At 42.1% G+C, this 20,829-nt stretch overlaps 1 protein-coding gene across 1 annotated transcript in view; it reads right to left on the bottom strand.

The window, feature by feature from the left end:
• Positions 1-20,572, bottom strand: part of lrfn5a (leucine rich repeat and fibronectin type III domain containing 5a) — a 60,805-nt gene extending 40,233 nt beyond the window's left edge. The window contains exon 1 of the mRNA XM_056427301.1: positions 20,491-20,572. The gene's annotated coding sequence lies outside the window, so the exon portion shown is untranslated. The remainder of the gene's footprint in view (positions 1-20,490) is intronic.
• Between the last annotated feature and the right edge of the window lie 257 nt (positions 20,573-20,829).

A 20,829-nucleotide genomic window follows, 5' to 3' on the forward strand; every position in this document is an offset into this window, starting at 1 on the left:
GTTTCCATCATCATCCTCGAGGCAAGAAGAAGCTGCATGCTTTCATAACAATACACAAAACCAGTGCAGGTTATTTGGGAGTTTTTCCTGGTCCGATGTGAGGTTTTGGGGCAGGGATGTCTATGTGTACAGATTGTAAAGCACTCCGAGACAAATTTGTAATTTGTGAAATTGGGCTATACAAATAAACTGAATTGAATTGAATTGCACATATGCCTCTCCACACACACACACACACACACACACACACACTCATACACACTGTTTTTGTTTGTTTGTATGCACATTAGTAAACGATGTTGGCCTACGGAGCAAAGCATTGTGGGAGGACAGGGCAAACATATTATGGCATTAGCTCGTAATGACCCGTTGTTGATTTTACGTGTGTGTGTGTGTCTGAACATAGTGTGTGTGTGCGTGTCGCTCTCCTCTCCGTGTCTGTCCATCTCTCATCTCATATTTGTAACTTTGCTGCAGTGTCTGACAAACGTACGAGACACTTCCCACCGGCCCCTTTAGTTCCCAACGTTACCGACGTTCAGACAAGGGCGATGCTCTGGTCCGTCGAGCGTTCCCCGATTCATATTTGATTGATGAAATCCTGATTTTGACAGAAACCAATTTTACTCTAATCGCCCACAGATAGAGTCCAAACAATGCGAGGAACTTAACTCGCCCCCCGAAGCGGTGCAGGTACGTCTGTGAACACCTGTCCTGCTGATGTGGCGCCAGAGTCAAAACTACATTATCCACCGGTAGCGCCGTTATGTCCCCGGCTAATCACACCTATTAGAGAGCTCTGTTTGAGATTGTAGATGCAAAAACAAACAAACAGCGTTTATCTAATCAGAAAAAGGTTGTATCTCATTTGCTTCTTTTCCAATTGGCTCCATTATTGTCTCCGCACTGCACACATTACATTTTACAGCTGACAGCCAGCTAGCAGCCGGCTCAGTAACATGGGGCTTTCCAGATTGTCAGATTGTTCTTTTATAGCCAAGGACTAATGGTAATATTTGCTAATTAACAATTACTTTGCAAACGACTTTGCAACAGCGCTGTGTACACAGACAGATGTGGATCGGATGTCACTGCTCTGTTGGTTTGGTTGTTGTGGGTTTTTTGTTCATTTTAGTGTTTAATTTTTTACCAGGAAACACAACATACTGTTTTTATTAGTTTTCTGTTTATTAATCAGTGGTTTATTTTTATTTATTTTTTATTTTACATTTATTTAACCAGGAAATGCAGGTTTCAGACAATACAGCATAAAAGAGTGACAGACGATATAAAAAAGGAAAAGAAAGATAATTTACAGTAACAAAGTAGAAATACTTTGTTACTGTTTTTGTGTGGATATCTTATATTTACTTTAGTATATATATCTCTGTTTACTTTCACTTTTACTTCACTACATTTTGCAAAGAAAACTGAAACTTTTACTCTAAACTTCCCTTGAAACCTTTGTTCCTCGCAACAAAATCCAATCTATGTTTAGAAGCAAATGAGTCATAAATCATGAGCGCATTGAAGGGCCTGGAAATTATGGTAAGTTGATAGAAGATGCAAAAGTATACTTGTGTACAATATCATATTGTGGCAATGGGGTGTGTTTCGGCTCGGCTGCAGAGTGGGTGGTGCGGGGGGGTGGTTCAGGGACCGGTGTCTAATTGGCCTCAGCTAGGCTAATCTGTGTGTGTGTGCGTCGGTCCATATAAAGGAGCAGTCATGACTGAGGAGCCGGAGGGTGGGGAGCAGAAGCACAGTCAATGACAATAAATGATATTACCAAATATCCTTCTTTCTAAGCTCCTTGGTGCTTGGGGAAGAAACCTGCCGGTGACCGCCAGAGACCTCTTACAGTTATGTTGAACATGGTTGCTCCTGGATGGATAAGCACCAACCTCATTATCTTCAACCCGACTCCTTGTCCTTGGTCATGGTGGCAACGGCACTTAATACAAGAATACACTTCATCATTTTCAAAATTCTGAAACTCTGCTTTTTTTTATTAACAGCATGAACTTTTACTTTCAATTCTTAAGTACATTTAATATCAGAAAATTACTTTTGATACTTAAGTATATTTAATATCAAAAAATTATCTTTGATACTTAATAAATATCAGATACTTTAAGACTTAGTCGTATTCTCATAGGTGTCTTTTACTTTTACAAGAGCAATTATCCAGTAAGGAATCTTTACTTTTACTCAAGTATTGCTTTTGGGCACTTTGTATATCACTCTTACTAATAATGCACGGAAGCTGAGTGGCCTTGACATAGTAGGCAGTTACTTTTGGCACTTACCTACAAGTTAGTTTTTTTTTGTGGTACTTTGCTAACCGATGATGTTCGATATGGAGCATTCTCCTGAAATCCCGGACGGTACACGGCAAACATTCGGCATGACACGGAAATAAATAATAACCAGTGACCGTAACTAGCGGCACGCTAAGTGTCGGTTCACGCTCCATCAGAAGTTTGTAGGACATGTTTTGTTCGACCACGTTGGGAATCCAAGGTGTCGATGGCTGTTCTGAATGCCGAGAATAAGGGCAGACAAATGGCTGTGATGGAGTACACTGTTCCTTTAAATGCTCTGTGTTTTCTACCCTCACTTTTCCAAACACAATTTGCAGTGTATTTTCTTTAAACGTTAAATAAAGAACATGAACATCTCTTAAGATTAAAAATACCCTAACCTTTCCTTCAGCAGCTATTATAATCCAATCACCGACGATAACAATGTGTATTTACATAATTCCACGCTCTCCCAACCGTAACAAGGAGCCTGGTGAGGGTGTCGTCTTCTCTTCATTTGCTCGACTCAACAATGACCATTATTATTTTCTAATTTATAGCCACTGCTTTGTAATTAACTGGCAGTAATTCACCTCAAATCCCCCGGGGGGAGTCAGTCAGAGCACATTGTTGGCAGCCCCATCAATAGTCAGGGCTCGGCATTGAGGGCCGTGAAGAAGACGTTTGATTATAAATGAAGTCGGGTGGAGCAATGCTCCACATCCCCCCTTATGGTACGTACACACCAAAAGCGAAGCGGTTTTTTTCCGCGTGGCCGAATCCCATGAAAAGTCAACGTACAGACGCGTGTTGCTGCGATAGGCGCACATGTCACCCCTAGTGAGGCGATAATTTCGCAACTCGGGCCAATCAGCTCTTGAGTTGCTCCGCGCGTCATCGCTGTCCCGACGCTGTTGAATCAGAACAAGGAGGACAATAATGTTATGAACACAATAACATATATTATAATGTTATGAACACAATAACAGCGTTTAGATGTTCCGCTCTCGTAGCGCTGGAAGCGGAAGTCTTTCAGACGTAACAGTAACTTCATTGGTGAAAGTGACCGAGCTGAGTGAGCCTACGGATGATGTCAGTCATGTAAAAAAAAATATATATATATATATACATGTATATATATAAATTATATAATGTTATGAACCCAAACACGAGGGCGTTAGATGTTCCGATGTTTGTGTGCGATGTCCTCAACAAGTAGAAAGCAGAACTAGTGGTTAGTTGTTCATGGTGGATGAAGGAGATGATAACGGTCTTCATGGAGACGAGAAACGCAGATAAGCCCCGCCCCTCACAGAGCTTCGCAACGCTTATGGTGTCAACATGGCCAATGGTCGGGCGAGTAACTCACGCGTTTAGGGCGACGCGACAAATCGCGTCTCTTTTGGTGTGTATGTACCTTTAGAGGCGAGGACCTCCTCTGCTCGCTCCGCGCCGGTGGAGCAGGTCGTGTTGACAGTGTGTGCATGAATTCCCCGATGGCGTCTTTTACGACGCTACAGAGAATTAAAGTACGTGTTTTAACATTGTGACGTCAAACACACTTTTTGGTCCACGGGACTTTTCTGAACACGTTCCTCTTGTTGTTGTTTTTACTGCAGTGTGAATTGAAATCCACCGAGCACAAAGAAGCACGTCTCAGCAACCTTAAGATGAGGAGGTGTTTCCTAAAAAGTATAAAGACGTCCTTTTGAATATTTTTTGAAATAAATACCTCTAGTGTGTTCCTTACTGATGTTCTGATGATGAGGATGTTCTGTTTTACAAATAACATCCTCCTAAATTATTATTATTTTTATTTTTTTTCCTGGTGTCAAATTGACCCCGAACATAATCCATGTGACTATTCTTGATATTTTGCATTCCAAATGTTATAGATGAAAATAAATATGCACTTAAATACATATAAAGCCATTAAAACATAAAAAAGATATCGATTTCCAATTGTAAGTCAATCAGTGAGATTTAAATGGTGATCTGAATATTTCGCCATAGTCGTGAACAGCTATTCTGAAAGTATCGGGTGGGTGGGGGGGGGCTATTTCTTTTTATTTAAAGGCTATTTAGGTAGTGAACAAACAAACATAAAGTATCTGACACTTAAACTTAGGAAACAATATTAATTTTAATACTTTTCTGAAAGTTGCTGGGGTCAAATTAACCCCAAGGGTCAAAGATTTGAGTAAATGTGAAGGTAACAGGAGCGTTAAATATAATAGGAGAATAGTGACTAATAGATTTTGAATCGATGGTCGTGACTTTTACGGGTGTCGTACATTATTTTGGAGTCTGCAAGAGGAACAACAAACTATATAACGCTTTGACATTTATTGTGTTTTTTAAATTCATTTTTAGGACTAGTATTATCCTGTCCCTTAAATTCCAGCATAGGTCAGATACAGAAATGATGACGTCGGCCTGCATGGAGCAGCAGTTCACTTTCTTTCACTCTCACACTACACATTGAACTGCGCTCGAATAATTCTGGGCATTAAAAATAATCATAAAGAAAACATTCATTTGGCTCCTTCACAACACAGACGTGTGTCTGTTTGGCTTACAGACAGTGTGATTGTGTCACGTTCCGATAACGTGTGTTCGGCATTCCTGTAAAAAGGGCCGATGCCGCGCCTCACGCTCAGGCGCTGCTTTGACATTTGGTATTCATTAAAAAACGCTCTTACCTCCTTGGAAATTGTTATCTGGAAGCGAGGCTAAGATCTATAGTCAGTATGAGAGAAAAACACAAACTCATTCCTGAAATACAGAGAACAGTGAATGCATCATGCATCCTCTTAACGGAGTTACTACATAAAGTCTCTACGCCCCCTCCCCCCAACCCTGCAAGTCCACCTGGAGGAGGTACCGGGGACTTGGTCAAGGTCTCAAGCCAGCACACTGAGATGTTTACTTCCCGAGAAAAACTTGACCGTGTACTTTCCAACCGAGGAGCTCAATAAGAATTGAGACACAGAAAGGGGAGAGGAGGGAGGAGAGAGGAGGGAGGAAAGGTGGACAGGTAGCACTGTGGCGCGCAGGCATTGTGTCACAGGGGTGTGTTTGTGTGCGTGCCGGCCAGCCTAAATAATTTACACCGAGCCAAACATGAGCACGCTCTTTCATTATTTACAGGTGGCACATTTAACACACAATCAAATACACACACATATATACACACACACACTCGCACAGACTCCAATGCCACATTTAATGCATTCTGTCTTGAATATAATAGAAGAAAAGAAAAACAGAATTACCATGAATGTTTAAGAAACCGTACTCGGCGAGCGAGAGAGTGAAGGGCAAGGAAAAAAGAAGCAAAAGGTGAATCACAGCCAGAGACACGCAGAGAAAGAGAGACCGGCGACATGGGGACCATATTAAACTTGCATGAACCTCTTCGCTCAGTGTTTACCTTCCTCCTCGGTGTCCCAGCGTGTCATCGCAAGAAGAATGGCATTTCAAAGTAAACAGAGTGTGGTTATGGGCGGGTCAACGGCTTTTTTCTCTCCTACTTTCTTCCCCCAGAAGCCCAAACAGACACGGACGTTAAGAGGGCCGACATCTTTGTGAATACAAATTCAAGATCATGCAAGTTAATGCACGCTATTTTTTTGAGTCCCCAGCTAACAGCCTTGAGCGAAGCTCTTGAGCTTTGTTGCCTGCCCCACTGAAGCTGCTCAAACTGAGGCTCCAGCGTCATGAGCGGCCCCCGAGTGCCGGTGTGTGCCCGATTGCATTTTTACCTTCGCATTGAAAATGCGGAAGGTAATGTTTTGATCGCCATGTATTTATTTATTTATTCATTTATTTATTTATTTGTATGCGTGTTATTCGCATAAGTAAAAAAGTATTAAACCGAATCACATGAAAGTTGGTGGGATGATTGGTTATTATCCGGGGACCATTTGATTAGATTTTGGGATCGATCAGGTCAAAGGTCATGGTCAAGGTCATGAAAAGGTCAACATCTTCTTTTTACCATAGCGCGGTCAATTTATATCCAATTGGCATGCAACTAATGCCAAAATGTTCATAATTCAATGCCCAATGTTGTGATATGCGAAGGTATGCGCTCTACCGAGTGCCCATTCTAGTTGTATTTGTTAAAATATCTGTAATTTTTTTAAATTATAAGACAAAAGACAATACATAGACATAACACCTAGAGGACGACGGTACAGTGCGGACGACAAAACATCATAAAGTCAGGTTATTGTGAAAGAGAAAAAATGAATAAATAAAAATGCAAGTGTACATGTGTACGTGTGTGAGCTTTTTTATTATTTAATTAAATTTTTATTTAAAGAAACAAAATACATTGATGATGGCAGGTGTATATGTCTGAGTGTATGTGTATACGTGGACATGAATTGGTTTCCAGGCAAGAAAAAAAAAATACAAAAAAAGAATTAAGATAAATTAACTCATCAATAAGATGAGTGGTGTCATGTTTGTAAAAATATAGTGAATGATGACCAGATGTGTGAATTGCATGAATGTTACTGTTGGAAGCTGGTTCCCACGTCACCGTTTCAACACGCTGCTGTTTTAATTGTGGCCTATACTGCTGGGACTTGTATCCCCGGGTTCAAATTACTTTTCTTTTTTTGGGGTTAACTTGTTGCATAACGGTATGAATTCTATTCACTTTCTGGGAGCCTTTGTGTGTTAATCTGTTGCCTATATGAACAGTGTTTTGTGCAGGGCACTAGGGCCATGGATTCTACATAGTGGGTGTCAGAATCCAATTGTTTGACAGATGACTTGACAGTGGTTTCAGGGATTAAAAAATTAAAGTTAACCACGGAGTAGAGCCATAAGTAGAATGCACCACTCCGACTACTGAAAAAAAAAAAAAAGAATCATTAAATCACAAAGGCACTGTACGTATTTGCAATTGTATTGGTTTAAAAATGTTCCCACACGTTTGAATGGAGTGACATTCAGACATTCGGGGAGGCTGCGGCTCGGGGGTGAAGAAGGGTCGTCCTGCAATCAAAGGATCGGCGGTTCGATGCCCGGCCCCGCTAGTCCATGTTGATGTGCCCTCAGGCAAGACACATCACCCTCATATGGCCCCGCAGGCTGTCCCCTCCATGTGTGGATGTTAGATAGCCCTGATGGGCAGGTGGTACTGAAGGGAAGCCTCCGCGTGTAAACGGGTGAATAACAACAAGAAGAGCTTTGAGTGGTCGGGAGACGAGAACAGAGAAATGCAAGTCGTCCTTTTACCATTTCAGGTAAAGACCCAGGACTTCAGCTGAGTGAGGTTTGAAGGTGTGTGATCCGTTGTGTGTTTTTTCCAGGATAAACTGTGCCAACAAACTCCAACATTTACAGAGAAAGTGAATTACTTCGGAGACTTTTCAGTCCTCGTAGCGCCGTAAACAGACAGGCTGCTAACTTTCGTGAAATTCTTTAAAAAAATAATTTGTTTGGTATGTCCACAGTGTAATATATAATATGAGAGATTTTAGGTGCAGTTATTACCTAATTGCTTTGCATTATGAGCTAGCTGCTGAGGAGCATACACATCTATGTTGACATAAAAGAGATCATTACATTTTACATTTTTACAAGAGACGCTGCTGTGAAAACAACGGCCTCACGCCGATATGTGATTGGCCCCTGATTGTTTTGTTGTTACAGTATTAACTTGATTTAGTCACACAGCTGTAACTGTATCCACTCCTGCTGGAGCAGCGCCGACGGGAGCACCGACACCGCCGTCTCACCTCGTTGGCTCAAAGAGAGGCTGATAGGGAAATATCAGATCCGAAATAACAATGATAATAACAATTCAAACTTATAAAGTGCTTTTCTGAATACACAAAGGTTCAATCCTGGAGCTTTTTTTGTGTCTTTCTCTTTATCGTCATGCCAGTGGTACCGTGTACATTTCAAAGTGATTTATCGGTTTTCATCAGCAGCCAAGTATGTACTAAATGCTGACTGTTGCAGTATTTTCTACAGCTAAATTAATGTCATTGAAATAAAGAAACATAATCTAATATAACTTTGAATTAGGTTTAAATTCAATTGAATTTGTGGATCTTCTTGCATTAAGAAAGTCAACATTGTGGACACGGGGACAAGAGACAGTGACAAACAAAAAAAAGTCAAAGCAAACAAAACAAACAAACACAAATATCACAAATACAATCGAAGGATGTAAAATATGCGGTTTCATCAAGTATAGGCTAAAACCTCACGCTGCTCACGTGAGTTATTTTGGAGACACGTAGAGTTCCGGTGAAGTTTTAAAAAGAGGACATTTTGAGTCCGCAAAAAAAAAGAAAAGTCGATAGAAATTAGAGTTCCTCATTGCGTTCTCTCCAGATATGTTTTAAGTTTGTATGTGTTTAACTCTGCAGATCATTCGTGTGTGTGCGTGCGTCCGTGAGTGTGACACACACTCTTTCAACGGTGAGTGTGGGCATCGCCACGACTCTCCACTGCTTAGTGCTTTTGGTGATTTTTGGAGGGCGAGATTCTTTGAACCGAACCAGCTGATCGACTGCATACATTGCTGCTTGATTAGTTTTTTTGGGACACTTTACAGCCCAGACGAGAGGTTACACAACTGTCGGTTGTATTTATTTAATCAAACAGTAAAGCAGACACCCTGATGGAGATCTGCACTCCACTGAGTGCCCCTGTTACGTCGGGTGACAGATGTGTGAGGTTTGCTCCAGTAGGAGCGCAAATTTATATAAATGAGAGTATTCATTTCATTTTGTGCACTTTGATACCTGGATCTGATGCAGTAAGTCACACATCTAAAGGTATTGCACATGTAATTCAACCTGGTCTAATGTCATCCTCAGTCAGTGTGTGTGTGTGTGTGTGTTTTAGCCCTTGCATAAAAATACCTGCACGGCACTGTGTGTGATTACTTTACATTACCTGGGAGTGTGTGACTAATCTAAATGTATCCCTTGAAAGATACTCGTCTCTTCAGAGTCATAGAAACAGTCACTGGCTCCTGTGAAAGGTGAGTTTATACAAACTGTTGGCATGAAATGCTTTCTTCCGACTGTTTCCTTGAATTTAACTTGCATTAGAAATGGCTCTTGCGTGAAGCAAATGATACAATAAGGAAATAATAACCGGCTCCTCCATTTTTTGTTATGTCTGCTATTAGTAAACTCTTGTTCATGTATCATCCGCACTGACATCAGGCCGGCCCCCCAAGAAATAAGCGAGAGGATCATGTCTTGAATTACCAGAGTGGAGTGGATGAAAGCTGTTTGTAGCTCCCTCTACGACTGGAGCTTAATATTCAATCTGTCAACCTCAAAGGGCTCGCGGTCGCTGAGGCGTTGTGAATCTGGGAGCTGGAAACTGGATTCACCTGCTCCGCGAAGGAGCTCAAAAGAAATAACACGCGCTTAATAAAATGTGACTGTCGTGAAGTTATGGAACAATTATTTTCACGGCTCCTGACTTTGAGATAACTGGTCGTGGAGTTCCGGACGGGGCTCTGCGAAGGAGTCTCTGATCCTCCTGCCACAAACTAAGACGACTGAGGAGCGGGGAGGAGCTCTCCGGGGTGCTGAATGCACAGCGCCGGCTTACCGAGGGGATGTCAGACGACTGAATGAGCCGGGCAGAGACCCCGGATGTTAGAATCTGGAGTGTTTCCTGTTTTTATTTTGAAGTCCCTGTCTCGTTTCCTGTTTCCCTGCTCTTCCTTCCCTTTGCTTGTCTGTTTCGGTCCTGATTGTTCCCAGCCACTCCCTGATTGTTTCCACCTGTGTCTCGTTTACCCAGTGTATTTAGCCTGTGTCTTGCTGCTTTGTCGGTGTCTGTTTGTTTTTGTTCCTGTCCGGTTCTTGTCCCTGTTCCTACTTGATATTTGTAATAAATCCTGTGTTTTTTGAGAACTCTGCCTGCTGCTTTTGGGTCCAAACCTTGTCCGCAACCTAACACCGGATGCTCTTATTCCACCCACACAGAAAGGAGGTGGGCGTGGCTCTGTCCATTTTGGGGCATTTTGTCTACACTCATGAGTAAAGGAGCAACACACCCTCAGACAATAGTTTGTATTATAATATACAAAACAGAAAGACTGAAAACGTATAGGTAGAAGCAGAAATGCCTCTTTATTCCTATCCTAAATTAGGATTATCAAATAAATCAGATAATTAATATGAAATAAATAAAAAAAGATAAATATATATATTTACATACATCTTCCATACAGATGTTTCAATCACACTTATAACCCACATAAATAGTTTTATAAATAATACACCAAAAATGAGTTGACCATTCTCACATCCATTTTAACGTTGTTCCATAATTGGGCTCCTACAATATAAATCAACACACAAAAGCAGGCAGCCTTTTAAAAATATACAAAATGAATGAGGTTTAATTTTTCCTTCGCCAATGTGAGGTCCCGGTACAGACGACGTAGTATGTGTAGAGATTGTAAAGCCCTCTGGAAGGACATCTGTAGAAAATAAATTGAATTGAAGAAAAACTACATTGTTAGCTTTCGGAAAAGATAGTCAGTTTTGACGCGCTCAAGATGCCGCTATAGGCCGTTGAGATCACACCGAAGCTCCGCCTCCTAGGCCTCTATCCCTACAGTGGATCTACTGGAGGTTTTCCCCGGGACAAAAGGCGCCTCTGGCATCTAAGACTGAGCTTGAGAAGCCCCCCTACGGACCGCCATGGCTGACCTCAGGCGGTTATGGTAAGCTTTGCTTGTGGGAGAAACTTGGCAGAGGACGTGCAGTGGAGCCAGTGATGCATCTCCAACACGGTGGTGGCAGATCCCCCCTTGACGGGAGGAAAGAGACCCCCGGTGGGGGGGGGGGTAGCCATGCAGCATATCAGTGTCCTGGAGCCAAACAGGAAATACTTCAATAATCCTGCCATGCACTTTCCATACCTTAACTTTATAATGTTCCCACAAACGTGTGATGAATTTCATTATTAACCAAAGTGAATACATTTGAGAAAAAAAACACACTTTATAAATAATAGCTAATAGTTGGAAGTCGCCCGTTCTCTAAATCTTTGTAAGTGAGATCAGTTTGACACATTTTGAGGTTTAGTTTGACTCTCAGCTCAGAGTTCCAGCCCAGATGAGTGGACCTCCGGAAGTTTTATTTCTCCCGACCCACGGGCAGCCGGCACAGGTGACGATTGTTCTGTCAAACAATCCTGGACACCGACAGCACTTCCCTCTGCAGTACATTGTTACTTTCTCTTCCCTCAGTGTTATACCCGGGCATCATATGAAGCTGAGAGGGCTTCAAAACAGTGTGATAATACCGCTAATTACCCATAAAGCCTTGACATTTCATCTCTCGGCTCTCTTCGCCCACTACATGTCGGAGCTTGTTTACCAGATGAGATCGTCTTACTGTAAGCAGAAAGAGAGAACTAATAGGTTCAGTCGGCGGGCATCGGAATAATAATAGCGCTGCTTTGTAATGACGAAGGTACCATTTACAGATATGTACATCATCGCCGCACTGCTGCTGGTTTGTTAAGGAGACTTTATTTTTTTACAGAAAAGACAAACACACACACACGAAAAACTCATTAAGAAGGCGTAGGCAGCACATTTCCTGTTGAGGGACTCGACAACATATTTCTCCAATGACTACAGATCTCCGCATCCATATTTGGACAACCGCTGTGCACTTCCTGTCTCAATGTTCCACAGGCATCAGCATTTAACAACGGCTTAATGGGACAGATGGATTTAGAGGAACAAAAACAGACGGGCAGCGAGAACAAATCATGGGCGCAGTGGAGCAAAAAGCGACCGAATCTATTTTTTAAACGCTCATCTACTTTGTGTGTTAACTTGTTCGTTTATGTAAATACTTTTATGTTCCCTATATATATGTAATACATTTCCTCCCTGGACAACCTACTATAGGGACACAGCTACTGGATGACGCATAATACAGAAGACGATGTAACTCAAACGTATCAAGCCACAGGAGGACATGGAAATAAAGAGCAGCATGATTCATGGCGACACTCTTTGAATGCCAAGTATCACTCTTCTTCTTCTTCTTCTGCAGTGCTCTGCATGCAACATGTGGAGGGATTCAAAGCTACGACTGTATGGGTTGAAAACTGTCAGTTATTTAACTTTTTTAATTAATATAATAATACTGAGATGCTATTTTCATGGCCTGAGTTCAATATTTGAACACAAGCTACTGTAGCTCACATCACAGACCACAGGCTCACGCAAACAGTCTGGAGCTGCTCCGTGGACAATGAGACCACGACAAAGTTACAGGGCACTATTTCTCGTACCTGGCTAACGTAGTTAGCGAGATAATTTCGAGGATGAGGTAACGCAAGTGCGGCTTTTCGGTTCCACGAAGCAAGATTGGAATAATCACCATAGCAACAAATACAAACATTTGAACCTGCTCCAGCGCAGGTTTATTCAGTCTCGCTGGATAATCTGGCCACGCCCCCTGAAGAAAATGGAGCTCAGGTTGAGAGGAGATGTGTCAACAACAACAACAACAACACAGGTACACCGGGCCCAGGTGTGTCCAATGCCACTGATTACTCCTCAATCAGGTCTGCAGTCCTGGAGGAAGTCTTTAGACTTAATCACATTACCAATTGTCCATCATTAAAGGGATTTAACTCGGATTTTGGGATGTTTGGGAGAGTTGTTCATGTTTATGAATATGTCTGGGCTGTCTTGGACCAAACGTTATATTAACCTTTTAAGCACCAAGTTATTTTAGGCCTCTGCTCCGAAAATTGCATACCCAAACTAAAAAGGCTGCATCTCTGCAACCACTAGGGCTATTTTAATAATTTTTAGATTTGTACCTTTTTAAACATGTTTTTCTTTTGTTTATATGTGTACATATCAGTCATTATGTTACTGGGTAAGAGTACATGAAGATGGAACACAGGAAGAATTTAATATAATACATAAAATACACAAAAATATTAGTAGCTCACATTGGATATATATCATATTCAGTAAGCAAAGTGTTATTTAGCATCCAAGGCCAAACACAGACTTAATTGGAGAAGAAAGATCTCATATGAACTTGGATAACACCAGCGTTATCCTTTAATCTCCACAATAAAAACACACCTCGACACAAGATGGGAACGATCCAGCTCCACGCCGCTTCTTGTTAGGGATTCAGGATGTGCTAGAGCATCTATTTTTACCACCAGAAAGACAGGATGGAGAGATCGACACGGTAAAGGCAGATGGGAAGGTAGACACATTCACAACGCTCAAATCCAGGGTGAGAAAAAAAAACAAAGGGCTCGATACGACAACAACACATTTAAACAAGGAGAAAGAAAGACAGAAGGAGATGAAGAGGGGAGAAAAAGAAATAGATATTCGTTGCAGAAAGAAGAGGAGGGGAGGAATCAGAAGGATAAAAAAAAAAAAGAGTGGGCACAACAGAGACCGGAGGCAGGCGAAAGCAGCAGACGTGTTGGTAAAGACGCATGACGCTTGAGGGAAGGAGGGACAGCATCTCCGAACTGTCTGGCTGACATCGGTTTTAAAGAGGGAAATGTGGAGAGTTTGACGTGCATTAATGAAACGGCTATATTAAAAACAGAGAATACAGCCGACGCATGAGGAACAAGCCAATTACTCTTGTGGCTGCATATCCTCAGCCAGAGCAGGGCCCTAAAACACATGCATTTTATAGCAAAAACATTCGAGTAGTTATGCACATACAGCATATTACACTCTAACTTTCTAAAACTATAGCAGATTGTGAGATTCATGTAGATCGGAGTAGAAATTATTATCTCTGGATTCACATAACAGAATGCATTTCACCAAAACCCAAACTTTTTTCCAAAGAATATATATATATATATATTTATACATTTATTTATTACATTTTTTCCTTTAGTTTCTACATTTTAGGAAGCCACTGTTTTCAGTTTACACCAGTATATTACTGAAAGAGGATTGTAACTGTATTGACTCAGACAATATACGTATTAGAAAGCATGACTGTAGACCTAAAAAAACATATTTAAAATCCCCGTTTTTTCAACTTAATTTTACACCAAATAAATTCACACGTTTTCAAAGTAAAATATTTCAGTGATAAACGGTGAACTCGGTTGTATTCAAACGTCGGCTCTGAGTAAACATCAGTGATTGAACTCCACAACACGGCTGATTAATGTTTTTTCCTCTCCTTGTTTACATTTCCACTGATCTAATTATTACCATGAATCAATCGTGTCCCAGCCGACACAGCACATCATGCATTGATAAAAGAGTGCGTTGCTTTTTACACGTCCATGAATCTAGCTTGTGCCTTTACGGCATTCTCTCTGTTGCCATTCGCTGCATGAGAATCAGCGGGCAGCGTGTGAAGAGGGATGGGTTTAATGTAAAATGAAAAATACAATATATATTTCACAGTCAACAATATATGACAACACAATGGAATTTCCGATATAGACAGCAGTGGGAGCAATGTCTGCAATGGGCTTTTGACTTTTACCTCAAAACATGCATCTGCTGAGAATAATTGTGTCTTTATTTGGTTTTAATGAACTCATCTGCATCTCTACACGGACAGGGTTGCTATATCCTGACGTAATTACTCTCCCCTTCACTGCTTGATTTCGAGAAAAGGAAACAAATGTTTTGCCACAATCATTTGTCAGTACTGGAGACAGGGAGTCAAGATTTTCTATTTTCCTAAAGCTGTTATATCTCAAAATCACATTTGCATTAAAAACTCACATCGTGAAAACAAAACCATCCTGTCTGTGTCCAGCGCTGTGAGCTTTCAGGATAAAATAAACAAGTATGGCTTCCCTCACATCCTGTTTTACACTCCATTGCCACAGCCTAGGGTGAGGGAACAACAGGGAGATGGAGAGAATTGTAGAGGGAGTCAGAAAGGATATGATTGTGGGTGATGTGATGAGGTTGGGAGAGAGACAGAAACTTGCTTCCTACACACACACACACACACACACACACAAACAAAGAAGTAAATGCTGAGGGGCGGTGTTTTGTAGCGCACATTTCAAAATCTCACAAACAAGAAAAAAACGCCACAATACAGCAGCAATATATAAAAAGCATGCTCTCCTTGTGTAAGGCGAATAGCCGCATACAATGAACAGCAACTCTTCTAATTACCGAGAGTGTGGGTGTGTCCAGTGGTGGCTAGTTCACTTCCACAGCAGCAGCTATGGCACCTGAAGATAATTTTTCCGGGCAGCGAGTTTGGGGCGTTTGGGGCGACGCGATGTGGGCAGCGGCGCAATTTTCGCCCCGAGTTGAAATATTTCAACTTTGAGGCGGTCATCTCGTAACTCGGGCCAATCAGCTCTTGAGTTCCGCTCTCGTAGCGCTGGAAGCGGAAGTCTTTCAGACGTAACAGTAACTTCATCGGTGAAAGTGACCGAGCTGAGTGAGCCTACGGGTGATGTCATCAACCCAAACACGAGGGCATTAGTGTGTGAGACGTCCACAACAAGTATAAAGCAGAACTAGTGGTTAGTTATTCTGGTGGATGAAGGAAATGATAACGATCTTTACGGAGACGAGACACGGAGATAAGTCCCGCCCCTCGCAGAGCGTCTCGACGCTTATGGCGAGAACACGGTGAATGGTCGAGCGAGTAAACTCACGCGTTTTGGGCGACGCGGAAAATAGTTGCGCTTTTGGTGTGAACGCACCTTAAGGCTCAGGCTAAGACTCAGGCTAAAGCTCAGGCTCAGGCTCAGCCCTTCACTTGACCAACATTGATCAGTGTATAGCTCGACATAGACATTAAAAAGTAAACAATACAATATATTATATATATCTTGTATACTGCCTTCTTAAATCTATCCAGATTACTTGTGTGGAGAAATTCATACAGGATTGTGCCATGTGTGGCATAGTTGGAGGGGGTTATGAAATATTTTGGAGAAAGAAATCCTGTTATTGTTGGTCAACCGTGCAATGTCGTATGCAATGTGAAAAGTCTTTTAAAAGCCCTTTATTCAATTTTCACCAACCTCTAGTACTTTTGTTGCTGTCTCATAATGCATAATGTCTAATGTCGTGTTAAATTGCTTTCTTTTCTGTATTCTATATCAGATATCTGGGCCCGGCTGGTGTGTAAGCGTTTGCCTGCTGCTGCTGACCAAGAGGAAAGCTAAAGAGAGAAAGAAAAGAACACTTTGGGAGTGTTCAGCATGACTAACAACTGCACATGAGAACAACAGAGGGAAAGAAACGGGGAGCTTTAATCATGACGAGCTCGATACCTCGGGGGGTGTGTCTTGTGTATTTGCATTTCTTCTCATCCCTTTGCTTTCTTCCCTTTTATCTCTCCCCTCCTCTCCTCTGCCTCCCCTCAACCCTCCTCACACCTATTATCCCTTGGGGCCAGAGGAGAAGCAGGTGGAAGAGGTTAGCTTGGTGACCCGGGCCTGGTTGGCCCTCGGCAGGTCTTCTCCCCCACCCACCCACCCACCCCCACCCTAAGGATCCAGGCAGTCTTTCAGAGAGAGAGAGAGAAGAATAAACGCATACACAGCCTGGCGACGTAATCACACGCACACACAGACAGACAGACAGACAGACACACACACAAACACACCTATAGTCAGAGGCTGCCAGAGAGGAGAAGGTAAAGAGTGGGTTAACGAAGGAAAGCAGGAGATGAGAGGACCGGAGAGGAGAAGAAAGAAGGAATGTGGATGGAAACGAGAGAGAGAGAAAAAGATAATTAAGGGGGTATTAGAGTCGGCTGTCGCTCATTAGGATGAGTGGTCGTAACCACAAGGTACTCGGTTCAATCCCCTTTCACCCCATTAGTTGCATGTCAAAGTGTCCTTGAGCGAGACACTGAACCCCCAGTTGCTCCCCGGGCTCTTCACTGCTCCTTAAGAACTAAAGACGGGTCAAATGCAGAGAAGAATTTCCCCATGTGGATCAATAAAAGTGTAGATTTCTTTAATGGAATACGGGACGAAAGGGGGAAAAGAAGAAAAGAAACGCTGAAAGTGGGAAAGTAATTTGACATTACAAGGAGGGAAAGGCCATCGCAAAAAATTAAAAGTATTAACAGGATGCTAAAAATAAGACTGGAAAAGGACTTTAAAGAAAAAACATGAAAAGCAGAGAGGGAAACATATTATAAGACCATTAGAAAGAAGAAAAGGACGCTTCTCTGGTCGATTGGAATAGTGATGAAGGGACAAAATATAAATAAAATGTCATGAAATGTAACTAAATCTCTGAAGAGGGTGGATCAAAGGTCAAGCCCATCCAGCCGCTGTTTCATTCATCTTCACGTATTCTCTCCACCCACACACACACGCACATGTCCGTCAATCCATTCTGAACTCTTTGTACTTCCAGTCACTCATTCATCCCGCTCTGCATATTCTCCCTTTTTATCGGTCCTCCCTTCCCTCCATCCATCCACTCATCCATTCATCAAAGTGAGAAGGGGACAGGGGGAGACTTGACTTTGACTTTGATCTGTTGTGCTGAGCTATTGAGGGCTTCAGCACACGCACACACACACACACACACACACACACACACACACACACACACACACACACACACAGGGACGATCCAGCACTAAAGAGAGCATTAGTTTTCGGGTTGCCAGTTGAATTCTCCCACAGGCATATAGGCCTCCGAGTGAACTTACAAAGCATTGCAATGTATCTCTCTCTCTCTCTTCCTCTTCCTCTCTCTTCCTCTCCTTTAGTTGTCTGCCTCTGCATCGCTCACTACCTCTCACCCTGAAGCAAGCACAGAAAGCCCAAACCCTCCATGTGTCTGCACACTCACAACGAAGGTTGACAGTCGGCTGCAGAAAAGGAAACCAAGCACACAAACACACACACGCTATATATTTATATATATATATATATGTGTGTGTGTGTGTATATTCTAGGAGAATACACAATGTACCATACATAAAAGGCGTGCCTATTGCCCAAGGAACGGTTGGCCATAAATCAATCATCAAAAGGTTACAGACTACATAACTGTGAGTTTACTTATATCAAATATTCATGGCTGCAGCTGGAGGCCTATGTTGCTCGTCATGTCCAATTAAATATTTGTGTGAAATTGTCATTATTGCTACGTGAATTCTCAAAAAGGTGCTCCGTGAGGTCACAGTGACTTTTGACTACGGCATTTGAAATCAGTTCATCCTGGAGTGCAAGTGGGCTGCCAACATTTTAGAAATGAGCTCAATCCATTCCTGAGATGTTGTCTTCTACGGAAGAAGGGGCGGACGTGAGGTCGCAGTTACCTTGACCTTTGACCTTCACAATCAAATTCAAAGTGGCTGTTTGCGCCACATTTACAATTCAACATTTACACATTTTAAGACTTCTGCCATTAAATGAAGAATTCAAGGTGAGAGAGAGAGTTAAGAACTGTGAGTTTCACCTCTGTAGCACCTTTATGGGCACAGGTCTGAGATGTGTGAGGGTCACATGTTCCCAACGTATAGCTCTCACACACGTACACACCACAACATACGTTAACTAAACCCTACAATTATTCTTTTGAAATGAAGGACAGAAAGATACTGTAGAGTTGTTGTCATGTTTTTCTTTGCACATGTATATAAAGAATGTATATTTTAAATTAATACATAATACGATAATTTATAAGGGATATAATGAAGAATAGTATGAAGAATGTATTAGGAAAACATAGAAGAAAGTAACCATGTGTTTATGTGTATTACAACTGTAAGAGTATTCAAGTATGAATACAATGTATTAATAATAAGAGGTTGTAGTTAGAGGCTTTCCCTAAAGATCGTAAAAACATTTGTTTTCAGGCGGAGATATTTTGTTGCGCAACACCGGAAGAGGAAAAGCCACCGGAAGTAGGGGAACTATTTTGACGTGGGACTGTTTTTGTTAGCGGTTAGCCAGTAGCGTGCTGTGTTGTTGCAAGGAACTGCACGTTGCCCAATCGAGAGGCTTTAAGCACGTGGACGCCCTCGATGGAGAATACATACATGTTGTTGATCATCTTTATCATTAAATACGTTTTATTATACATCGTTGGATTCAGGACATTCTCTCCATCCGAGTAACTTAACAATACGTATGTGGATTGTTGGATAGAGAGATTCCTAACTCTCTTCACTCACCTACCCTCTACCTTCCAATATGCCCCCCGCTATCTTCTCCTCTCCCCACTTACTCCCCCTGGGAAAAGGAGAGCAAGCTAGGGAAGAGAGAGAGAGGATCAGCAGCAGAGTCTCAGGGGGGTAAGGAGGTTAGAGGTGGATCTCTGACAGAGAAAGCCTACGTGAAAACGACAAGCTACCATGATCCCGCCTGAAAGAAGTAGCGGGGAGATAAGCGATAATGACAAGGAGTGTGAACATCAGACAGACGTGAAGGCTTTTAAACCACGCAAAAAAGAGACATCATGCCATTAGTCAAACCCCGAGATTCTTGCTGAAGTGGGCCGTCTTGATTTCACACCGCAGAGCCCGGCGCATCCAGACGACAGTGGCCAAAACACGACTATTCCAATGGCAAACTCACAGAAAACCAAATAACACGATTCAGGTGTCAGCTACAGGGGGAACCAGAGGCAGACATAGCCAAAACACAAGTTTCCACTATGAGGCCTAATTAAGGTCACCTCGTATGAAGGTGACTCAGATCCAGCACGCATTCGACCTCAAATCTCTGTTTGGAAGAGTTGTTTTCCATCCAATAGGAACACACTTCTATCACAAGCCTCCACGGCGGAAATATTAAGGCTTCCGTTTCTCGCTGAGGGTTTTCGATGAAAAGTTTCGATTCCACTCTGTAGATGGAGCCAGCAAGGTATTTAGCTTTTTAGCACACATGGTTGGGGGGGATGCAATAAATCCCCATAAAACATAGCTTGCTCTTAAATGTTTTCTTTAAAAAAAGTCCAGATCAAACAATCTACCAAGCTATTACAGTGAGCATTAGAGTTACTGATAGACAGGGAAAAGAGCCAAGCTGGCTGTGTATGCTAGCAAAGCTAGCTGTGTATGCTAGCCAAGCTAGCTGTTTATGCTAGCAAAGCTAGTTGGTTGTAGCATCGCTGTAGACATGAGAGTGGTATCAATAGAGGTATTAATCTCCTCTAATTCCCGTATTTCCCGACATAGAAATATAAACAAAACCTTACCTTGAGAGATGTAAAAGCGGATCAGACTTTGCCACAGGTTTCACATGGTACCACTGCTACAACATCGTGGAGGAGGGTAAAGGTCCAGAATCTTCTCTCTGTCACTCACTGTGTAACAGGAAACAAAAGAGGATCAGATGGGCATTCAATAATGTACTCGGAAAGCAATATTTCAACAAAAACACATTAAACTAGAATGGGCACTCGGTAGAGCACATACCTTCGCATATCACAAGATTGGGCATTGAATTATGAACATGTTGGCATTAGTTGCATGCCAATTGGATCAAAATTGACCGTGCTATGGTAGATTTTGACCTTTCCATGACCTTGACCTTG

This window comes from Pseudoliparis swirei, chromosome 11, assembly GCF_029220125.1.
Source record: "Pseudoliparis swirei isolate HS2019 ecotype Mariana Trench chromosome 11, NWPU_hadal_v1, whole genome shotgun sequence".
Classification (NCBI taxonomy): Eukaryota; Metazoa; Chordata; class Actinopteri; order Perciformes; family Liparidae; genus Pseudoliparis; species Pseudoliparis swirei.